General features: G+C 47.2%; 1 non-coding gene across 1 annotated transcript in view; it reads right to left on the reverse strand.

The window, feature by feature from the left end:
• Nucleotides 1-1,345, reverse strand: part of LOC120849711 — a 1,816-nt gene extending 471 nt beyond the window's left edge. Inside the window, exon 1 of the ribosomal RNA XR_005717978.1 lies at nt 1-1,345. This exon is cut by the window's left edge and continues 471 nt beyond it. This is a non-coding gene — a ribosomal RNA (small subunit ribosomal RNA).
• Between the last annotated feature and the right edge of the window lie 8,655 nt (nt 1,346-10,000).

Genomic DNA, 10,000 nt, shown 5'->3' on the forward strand with positions numbered 1-10,000 from the left:
GTCTCGTTCGTTATCGGAATTAACCAGACAAATCGCTCCACCAACTAAGAACGGCCATGCACCACCATCCACCGAATCAAGAAAGAGCTCTCAATCTGTCAATCCTCCCAGTGTCCGGGCCGGGTAAGTTTTCCCGTGTTGAGTCAAATTAAGCCGCAGGCTCCACTCCTGGTGGTGCCCTTCCGTCAATTCCTTTAAGTTTCAGCTTTGCAACCATACTTCCCCCGGAACCCAAATACTTTGGTTTCCCGGAAGCTGCCCGCCGAGTCATTTGAGTAACTCAGGCGGATCGCTGGTTGGCATCGTTTATGGTTAGAACTAGGGCGGTATCTGATCGCCTTCGAACCTCTAACTTTCGTTCTTGATCAATGAAAACATTCTTGGCAAATGCTTTCGCAGTAGTTCGTCTTGCGACGGTCCAAGAATTTCACCTCTAGCGCCGCAATACGAATGCCCCCGTCTGTCCCTCTTAATCATTATCCTGTATTCCAAAAACCAACAGAACAGAAACAGGATCTTGTTCTATTATTCCATGCACTGTTATTCAGGCGAATCGCCTGCGTTGAGCACTCTAATTTTTTCAAAGTAAACGCGCCGGCCAAAGCAAGGCACCTGATGAAGGGAACCAAGCCACGACAGGCATGATGTTCAGCACGGGCCGTAACGTGGTGTCCACGCACTTCCCGCCTGTAACTGAGATCCAACTACGAGCTTTTTAACCGCAGCAACTTTAGTATACGCTATTGGAGCTGGAATTACCGCGGCTGCTGGCACCAGACTTGCCCTCCAATGGATCCTCGTTAAAGGATTTAGAGTGTACTCATTTCAATTACGGGGCCTCAAAAGAGTCCCGTATTGTTATTTTTCGTCACTACCTCCCCGTGCCGGGAGTGGGTAATTTGCGCGCCTGCTGCCTTCCTTGGATGTGGTAGCCGTTTCTCAGGCTCCCTCTCCGGAATCGAACCCTGATTCTCCGTTACCCGTAACAACCATGGTAGGCGCATAACCTACCATCGACAGTTGATAAGGCAGACACTTGAAAGAAACGTCGCCGGCTCGTGGCCGTGCGATCAGCACAAAGTTATCCAGAGTCACCACACAAAACGGACCGAAGCCCGATTGATCTTGGTCTAATAAAAGCACCCGTCGCCCCGAGGGGCTTCGGGCTCACTGCATGTATTAGCTCTAGAATTGCCACAGTTATCCAAGTAGGAAGAAACGATCTACGGAACCATAACTGATTTAATGAGCCATTCGCGGTTTCGCCTTGTTTCGGCATGTACTTAGACATGCATGGCTTAATCTTTGAGACAAGCATATGACTACTGGCAGGATCAACCAGGTAATCTTTTCGTGGTGGGTCGCCCAAAACCCTACCAACGCGCGGACGCGGGGCCACCGTCAGGCACCCCTTACGAACCGCAAACACACACAACGCTTAGGAATTACTTCCAAATCCAAGAAGAAATGAAGCACGTTCGAGCGCGCAGCCGGAATATCCCCGACCGAGGTCGGTACCGACGCGGCAAGAAGCGCATAAATTTCTTTCTCGTCGTAGCAACAGAAAGTCGTACGCCAAAAAAATCATTGACGACGCCTTCGCAGCGTTGCCGAGCTTTCAGGTCCCGTGAGGACGCGAGGACGCACCCCGGCCTTCGGTCAGAACGCACTCGTCATTTCACACCGTTCGGTTAGCGCGGACGCTCCGAAACACCCTCCTCTCGCATTCGTTTTCAAGACACAGGTGCACCCGAGAACCGACCCCAACGGCAGACGCCAGAGATCGCAGGTACCTTGCTGTAACGACCATGCGGCGGAGGCAGCGGCCGAGACGGCGACGAAAGGCGTCGGCCACGTCGTCAGACGCCGCTCGCACCAATCGAACGCTCGACAGACCCCACCTCCACATAATAGCACCGATAAGTATAAAGAAGATCCTTCAAGAGCATTCTGTACATAGTTTGTGGTTATCAGTTTCGGTGACTGACTGACTGACTTACTGACTTACTGTCTCTCACTCATGTGGCTCCTCGTTATTCAGTATCATTTATTTGTCCTTCTTTCTTTCTTATTTTTTTCCCCTCTCTCTCTCCTTATATATATATATATATGTATGTATGTATGTATGTTTGTGTGTATATATATATATATATATATATATATATATATATATATATATGTTCTTTTTTTCCTGTGTGCCTCTATATATATACATACATACGTACATACATCCTACCCCTATAAAAAAAATTATTTCTCGCTTTTTATTAAAAACGTGCTGACCCCTGCTTGACTCTGATTACTTCTTTTCGACTTTCAGTTCATGTTAACATGGTCAACAGAAAGTTTATCGACACTGTTATTACAAAGTAAACCAATATTTACACGGGGCGTTTCATGTGTTTTGAATTGTGTCAGAGCCGAACAATGAGCGCTATAGTAAGTGAGATTGTCACTGCTTTTAATGCGAATGCTCGCGGTATCGCGCGTGTTTACGGCAGGCTTCATAATAGGCAATTTTCTTTCTTTACACTACTCTTCTTTGCTCACTTCATTGTTTCTACCATTGGTTTCGTTTGGAAGGCCCCGCCACTTAGTTTCCGACAAAGTCCTCTCAAGGAACGAAGTGAGAAGCACGGGATTAACAAAAGAAAAAGATGCGTGTTTTCTAGCGGTTACCCGTGTCGCGAGGCGACACGGGCTTTCTGGCGCTTTCAACTGGGCGAGAGCCGAACACTGTACACTACTGCACTTGCGACGGGCAGCGCTTTCAAACGGAATACTGGAAATCTCGCTTACTTTTCTGGCAAGTTTGATAGGAGACAAATATTATTCTTTTCACGCGAATTGTTCGCTCTATTTCTAATCTCTCTCTTCCGTGTCCTTGGCATGGAACGCCCGCTTCGTCTCCCACAAAGTACTTCCGAGGAATCAAGTGCAAATCACGCGACTTTAAAATGTGCGTGTTTTCTAGCGGTTACCCGTGTCGCGAGGCGACACGGGCTTTCTGGCGCTTTCAACTGGGCGAGAGCCGAACACTGTACACTACTGCACTTGCGACGGGCAGCGCTTTCAAACGGAATACTGGAAATCTCGCTTACTTTTCTGGCAAGTTTGATAGGAGACAAATATTATTCTTTTCACGCGAATTGTTCGCTCTATTTCTAATCTCTCTCTTCCGTGTCCTTGGCATGGAACGCCCGCTTCGTCTCCCACAAAGAACTCCGAGGAATCAAGTGCAAAACACGCGACTTTAAAATGTGCGTGTTTTCTAGCGGTTACCCGTGTCGCGAGGCGACACGGGCTTTCTGGCGCTTTTAACTGGGCGAGAGCCGAACACTGTACACTACTGCACTTGCGACGGGCAGCGCTTTCAAACGGAATACTGGAAATCTCGCTTACTTTTCTGGCAAGTTTGATAGGAGACAAATATTATTCTTTTCACGCGAATTGTTCGCTCTATTTCTAATCTCTCTCTTCCGTGTCCTTGGCATGGAACGCCCGCTTCGTCTCCCACAAAGTACTTCCGAGGAATCAAGTGCAAAACACGCGACTTTAAAATGTGCGTGTTTTCTAGCGGTTACCCGTGTCGCGAGGCGACACGGGCTTTCTGGCGCTTTCAACTGGGCGAGAGCCGAACACTGTACACTACTGCACTTGCGACGGGCAGCGCTTTCAAACGGAATACTGGAAATCTCGCTTACTTTTCTGGCAAGTTTGATAGGAGACAAATATTATTCTTTTCACGCGAATTGTTCGCTCTATTTCTAATCTCTCTCTTCCGTGTCCTTGGCATGGAACGCCCGCTTCGTCTACCACAAAGTACTTCCGAGGAATCAAGTGCAAAACACGCGACTTTAAAATGTGCGTGTTTTCTAGCGGTTACCCGTGTCGCGAGGCGACACGGGCTTTCTGGCGCTTTCAACTGGGCGAGAGCCGAACACTGTACACTACTGCACTTGCCATGGACAACGCTTTCAAACGGAATACTGGAGATGTCGCGTGCTTTACTGCCAAGCTCAATAAGAGACGAATTTCTTTCTTTTCACGGGAATTATTTCCTCTATTTCTAATCTCGCTCTTTCGTTTCATTGGGAAGGAACGCGCGCTTAGTTAGCCGCAAAGCAGTCTGAATTAATCACTTCCAAAGTACAGAATTTTACAATATATAGTGTTTTTACCGGTTGACCGCGTCAGAAAGCGTACATTTCCGACGAGGTCTGTGTCACTTTGACGTGAGCGGGAGCAACGCGATTTGGGCTAGTGCACGCGAGATTGGCAGCGCTTCCAATTCCAGTACTGTAGATATTGCGTGCATTTTTTACACGCTTGAGGATGTGGGATTTTCTTTCTTGTGACGTGACCCGTTTGTCAAATTGTGTCTCGCTTTTTGGTATCGTTTAAGAAGCCCGTCCGCTTACAATCCTAAAAAAGAAAAAAAAAAGAAATTAGTAAAGAAAGACGCCCATACTTTTTTGTTGCTCTTTCTTTTATTATCTGCGCAGGATTTTAATTTGTGTAAGTTTTGTTTACCGTCCCGACTACGTAGGCGTTCGTACATGCCCGACCTCGCGCCTCGAATTGTGTGCGAGCGAAATCAATCTCCCCAAGCTAGCTTCAGAAATTGCTCGAAAATCGAACGTGAGGAAAGCCAGAGATACGTGGTTTTCACAGGTCGTGCAAGATTAATCCATAAAGTGCGATATTGGTGTATATATATATATATATATATATATATATATATATATATATATATATGAACTATATATATATATATATATATAGTTCACAAAAAAAAAAAAAAAATTTAATGGGCGAACTTGTGCCAACCAAAAATAAATAACGAAAGAGCGTCGAGGTAGCAGAAAAGCGGGCGGCGGTTCGGCGGCACACAGAGCGCTAGCGAAACTGGGACTGACTCGACAAGGTCGCGGGCAGCTGCTTATCTACCGTGCGTCACTATCTCGAAAGTTCGGCAAAGAAGGTTCGAGCGTCGCGCGCTCGGGGCGAGGATGAACTGGCACTTTCGAGAATAACAAAGCAGAGGGAAAGTTACGTCTGCTGCGAGGATGACCGGGAATCTTCTAGAAGACCGTGACCGAGCGTTGCCTTCTCGGCTCTGCGGGTGGCATTATCCCCCCTTTAAAAGTGCATCGCCCCGATGCAAAACGAAAGGAAAACGGAAATGGCTAAAACAATTACGGCGAAACAAAACAAGCATGCAGTTTCACAATCCTAACGCGCGTAGAACGGCTTGAGTCGAACTATGTGGACGACTTCGGGTCGTGGCTGGCGGCGTCCTGATGGGCGAGTTCCGTCGGGGAGCACCTCGTAGTTCAAGTCCCCAAGGCGGCGGATAACCTTGTAGGGTCCAAAGCAGCGTTTTAACAGTTTCTCACTAAGGCCGCGGTGACGAATGGGCATCCACACCCACACCCTGTCTCCGGGCTGGAATTCCCCGTCTCGGCAACGAAAGTTGTACCGGCCAGCTTTGACACGTTGCTGGTCTTTTATGCGAAGGCGGGCTAGCTGGCGTACTTCTGCTCGTTGGGTGACCAACTAAGCATCGTCGGTGCCATCGTTTGTCGGTGCTGTCGTTCGTCGGTGCCGTAGTTCGTCGGTGCCGTAGTTCGTCGGTGCCGTAGTTCGTCGGTGCCGTAGTTCGTCGGTGCCGTAGTTCGTCGGTGCCGTAGTTCGTCGGTGCCGTAGTTCGTCGGTGCCGTAGTTCGTCGGTGCCGTGAGGCATCACGGCGTGGAGCATCGTCGTCACCTTTCAGCCGTGCACCAACTGAAAAGGTGTAATCCCAGAGGTTCCTTGAACCGCCGTGTTGTACGCAAACGTGATGTAGGGCACCACCTCATCCCACGTCTTGTGTTCCACGTCCACATACATCGAGATCATGTCGGCGATGGTCTTGTTTAGTCTCTCCGTCAGCCCGTCAATCTGCAGGTGGTATGCCGTGGTCCGGCGGTGGTCGAGGTCTGCGACGTCTGGGGGTCCATCGTTGACCTCGTTGGTTGCTTGATCTTGGTTGGCAGAAATCCGAGTTCCGGGTTAGCTCTTGGTTGCGGCGACTTTATCGGGTCTTGCTTGTGTCTTCGTTGGGTCTTCGTGGGCTTGGTGTTGAACTTGCACTGCGGGCCCTCGGAGGAGTACGGTGCAGGGACATGCGTTACCCCGCACCTCCACCAGAAATGTCACGAATGAAGGTGACGAAAAGCCGAACAGTGAACTGAAAATAAAAATTTAATGGGCGAACTTGTGCCAACCAAAAATAAATAACGAAAGAGCGTCGAGGTAGCAGAAAAGCGGGCGGCGGTTCGGCGGCACACAGAGCGCTAGCGAAACTGGGACTGACTCGACAAGGTCGCGGGCAGCTGCTTATCTACCGTGCGTCACTATCTCGAAAGTTCGGCAAAGAAGGTTCGAGCGTCGCGCGCTCGGGGCGAGGATGAACTGGCACTTTCGAGAATAACAAAGCAGAGGGAAAGTTACGTCTGCTGCGAGGATGACCGGGAATCTTCTAGAAGACCGTGACCGAGCGTTGCCTTCTCGGCTCTGCGGGTGGCAATACATACATACATACATACACATACATGATTTCTGCGACAAATAGGAAGACAAAAAGACCATGTTCAAGCATAATATAGGAACATTGACACTTTGCACACACAAGGGAGGTCAAATGGCAGGTTTTTCTTCCTTGTGCAGGAAACTTTATTGCAATGTCAGAAGGGAAGTTCCACTCTAGAATTGTGCGCTCAATAAAGGAGGAAAGGAAATGCACTTGAAAACCTTCACAGTTCAAGTAAGAAAACATTTCGAAACGACAGTTTGTTTTCTTGCAGGGAGGAGAAGAGGGGAGAGAGGGAGGAAGGGAGGGAGGGAGGGAGGGAGGGAGGGAAGGAAGGAAGGAAGGGGGTGGGGGGGGGTGCCATGCACGGTGAAGACCAGAGTGTCGAACCGAAAACCGAAGCGAACGAAAAACCGGAACCGAGGAGTTAGTTTCAGCCGAACCGAAACTGACCCGCCAAGTTGGAACTGTACGGAAGAAAATATAACTGTCTATTAGTCTGACGATGAATAGAAGTACAAGGGTGTACGGCAGGGATAGCTGAAAAAAAAAAAGGCTCTATGGACTTAGAGCGGCAGCCCAAAGTCGATGACGACGAAAAGAAAGCACACAGTTTCGGAAAACAGGCGGTAAGAAAGCGACAAATTAAGTAGCCGTCATGTCGAGTTGATTGCTTAGCTCTATTTAAGATGAAGGAAAAAAAAAAGTAGCACAATTGATGCTTACTTGCTAAATTGAATCAACCATTATCTTGTAAAGAAAAAAAACCTCAAATGCCAATCACCTGTATTTTAGGCGATCCAACAGAGTGATAACTTTTAAATTCAGGCTAAAATATAACACAAAAAAAAACAAACAAGGAAAGACAGATATGTATGTAGCTTGTCATTTACTGCTCCATCAAATTTAAATAAAGCAATTTATTTCTCGGCACCTGAAAATAAGCGAACCCTACAAATGAATGGAAAGATACCCGTTTGCACTCTTGAAATAGTGCCTATTACGAAAAGAAGCACCAGGTAAATATAATATCACTTTAGCTTCTTCTTTTTCTTTTTAATACGGTACGCTGTTGGTTCATCTTAGTAAAATATATAAAATAGCGCAAAAAAGACGAGGACAAGGAGTATACAGGACAGGCACTCACTTTCAACTAGTTTTATCCAGGAAAAGTAAACATACATATATAGCTTTTATTCACGATAAGTGCCGAGGGCAGCCGAGAAGGCGGCAATAGCCCCGGATGGTTTGATCGTGCTGGGAGACACCAGCATCCCAGCTCAGATATCTTCTACCCTTAAGAATATGTGCTGCTTTGCCTGTCGTGTGTATATACATGTTCACTTTTCCTGAATGAAACTAGTTCAACATCAGCGCCTGTCCTGTATACCTCTTGTTCTTCTATTTGTTGTGCTATTTTAATGTCCTACATTACTTTTGTGCTCCCGCAAATCGAAGCAAACCAATAAAAAATTCGGTTCGACACTCTGGTGGAAACTAAAAGCTTAGAAAGAAAGAGGAAAAAAAGAAAAAGGAAAACATTTCTACAATAATGATAAGCAGGAGGAGGAGGAGGAGAACAAGAAGGCTAATAATGTGGAAAAAAAAGACACGACCCAAATAAATCAATACAAAGGATGGTATAAGTCATGCATACTTACCACATGTAAAATTAATTAAAAAAAAAAATTAGAAAAAAAATATGTATTTATATATATATATATATTTTTTTTTTTTTCTTTTATCCAGAGGCTTTGGCCCACGCACAGCACTGCACTGCACTGCACTGCACTGCACTGCACAACACAACACAACGAGAGACTTTCCACAAACACAGCACTGCGTACGAGGACACGACCACGTAGAGCTGCACGAAAACAAGCGCCGTAACTTAATAAAAAAAAAATAAAAAAATCCTTTCACTGGACGGACGGCACAAGAACGGAAACTGCTCAAAGAGCACACACACACACGACACATATTAATGAATTAATAAGGGGCACAAGTAGAACCTAGTTGGGCGATACGTAGGACACGGCACCCACACCAGAGGCCTTGCACAAGCACAGCACTGAGCACTGAGCACTGAGCAGCAGGTCACAGGACAGAAATGACGTCCACGCTGAGTAGGCCGAAGGCAGGGAATTACGGACGCACGCGAGGTCACCCACAGGCACTTTCACCGGAACCACGCCACAACACCACGCTGCAGAGCGCGCACTGCAAAGCGAAACCATGCGCTCACCTTCGGAAAGCACGGAGGGCGGGCGGCACAGAGAAGCAAAAAGACGTCAAAAGCACATCGCGATGAAGCGGCGGCGAATGAACACTACTCACTGGTGGAAATGGATATCTCCTCAAGCGAAAACATGCAATGACCACGCATGGTTTAAGATGCACGTGGGAGACGCGCACACTTTCAGAAACCAGGTACGCCAACGCACGCGGGCAATAAGACGGACAAAACGCGTCGAAAATACATCGCGTGCAAGCAGCGCCGACTGCATACTACTCACGGTTGCAAAGGTTTCTTACAAGTTTGCACTCCAGAATCTTAACGCGTTGGAAAGCGTTCGAGCTCACCAAGAACCAAGAACTATCACTCCGCAGGAACAACGCAAAACAAAAGCAAAAAAAAAAATAATAATAATAAAAAAAAAAAAAAAAAATGTAGGAGACCGTTAGATAGATGAAAACGCCGTCATACTGTGTAAACAGAATTTGGAAAATAAGTAGCGCCGCCAGGTGGTCGGCGCCCAAATAGATGCGGAGGCGCGCCTAAATTGTTTAAATATTTTCTGTTTATATGACGAGACGACGTAATGTAAAATCAAATCAATTAATTTAAACAAAAAGTAAAAACTAAAAAAAAAAATTAAAAACAAATGAATGAATAGTGGCGTCATCTAACGAACCTTAAGCAAGGCTCCGGTTTTCGAGCCGTTAACTGCGCAGCGCCATCTGGTTTGGATGGTAAAAGAAACAAAATACGCAAGTGACAATGCTACGCGAGAGTCGGATGGTTGTTTTTAGCGAATCGGGGAAGTACGCTGGCGTTGTGCTTGTTTACGTGAGCGAAGCGAACGCGAGGGGTGGCTGGACCGTCGCGACGAAGTCCCGACGAGTACACGCGTCCCTAATGGTTCAACAAAGAAGAAAACTCGAGGAGCGAACACACTTCCGCCATGTGCAAGCAACGTGAAGGCAAGGACACTCGAGAGAGGCACACAGTTTCGTTTTCGTTGGCTCTGCAGCGTTAAAGCCAGCCTTCCTTCCTTCGACGTGCAGCTTTCGTTCACCGGCATGGTCTTGGTGGATGGATTACGTCCCCACACTTGTGAGTGAGGTGAACACCTGTCCAGAGCTCCGAGTGACACCGAGCTGTTGAAAACGAGGGACCTGTTGACCAAGTGAAATTGAGGATA

The sequence above is a fragment of the Ixodes scapularis genome, unplaced genomic scaffold (assembly GCF_016920785.2).
Source record: "Ixodes scapularis isolate PalLabHiFi unplaced genomic scaffold, ASM1692078v2 PGA_scaffold1__304_contigs__length_218370807, whole genome shotgun sequence".
Lineage (NCBI taxonomy): Eukaryota > Metazoa > Arthropoda > Arachnida > Ixodida > Ixodidae > Ixodes > Ixodes scapularis.